At 37.6% G+C, this 935-nt stretch overlaps 1 protein-coding gene across 1 annotated transcript in view; it reads left to right on the forward strand.

The window, feature by feature from the left end:
- Window positions 1–698, forward strand: part of scd (stearoyl-CoA desaturase (delta-9-desaturase)) — a 27,119-nt gene extending 26,421 nt beyond the window's left edge. The window contains exon 5 of the mRNA XM_061966559.2: window positions 1–698. This exon is cut by the window's left edge and continues 1,712 nt beyond it. The gene's annotated coding sequence lies outside the window, so the exon portion shown is untranslated.
- The last annotated feature ends 237 nt before the right edge of the window (window positions 699–935 follow it).

The raw sequence follows: 935 nt of genomic DNA on the forward strand, positions 1-935 counted from the left end.
TCGCCGGTCGATGTAGCAGCCGGGGTCACGTGACCGAGCCATCCATGCATGATGATAGACGATGTACGGTGTTGTGGGTGAGCGGGGTGCGGCGGTAGCGACGTAACCATCTATACGAGCGTCGGGGTGTGCGCAACGCTTCTACGGTCTTATTTATATGTATTTATTATCGTTACTCTTAGCGGCTAAACGAGTGAGCGTCGCTGTGATCGGAACCGCTGGCCTTGGAAAAATAAAAAACAATTTTTTCCCGTAATTTCTAGCTCAAATTTTTTTCCCCTCTCAACAAGAGTCAGGAATCTACCGAATGCCTTATGACTTGCAGCCATTCCCACACCCGACAATACAAAATATCTTTAAAAAAAAAAACAAGCGTGTTTACAAGGTGAGGCATCGACATAGTTTGTATTTATTTCAATTGAAGTGGTCAAACCACAACAAAGAGGTTGCTTACATCCTCCTGAGACCAATCGTCCACTTTAGAGGACGCTCGTTCTCAGGTTATATAACTGATGATTAAATACTGCCCGACCAACTCTCGGTGCCAACTTGTTAGCCGTGTAAGCAGCTTCCACCCCCACCACCCCGAAATATGTATTGTTCGAATAGCGACAAAAGATCTGAAAAGGTTGTAAATGGTTGAATTGTTTTGTCAACTGCTCAGTTCACAAAATAAAAGTTCACAATATTTTCAAAAACACTTGGTCAGTCTTTTTTTTTCATTTTATATATTTATATATATATAATTAGTGTAAGTACGTGTATATATATATATATATATATATATAAATTACTGTAAGTACGTGTATATATATATGTGTATATATGTATGTATTTAAAAATTACTGTAAGTACGTGTGTGTGTGTATATATATATATATATATATATATATATGTGTATGTATATACATGTATATATTAGGGCTGCAACAACT

The sequence above is a fragment of the Nerophis lumbriciformis genome, linkage group LG11 (assembly GCF_033978685.3).
Source record: "Nerophis lumbriciformis linkage group LG11, RoL_Nlum_v2.1, whole genome shotgun sequence".
Classification (NCBI taxonomy): domain Eukaryota; kingdom Metazoa; phylum Chordata; class Actinopteri; order Syngnathiformes; family Syngnathidae; genus Nerophis; species Nerophis lumbriciformis.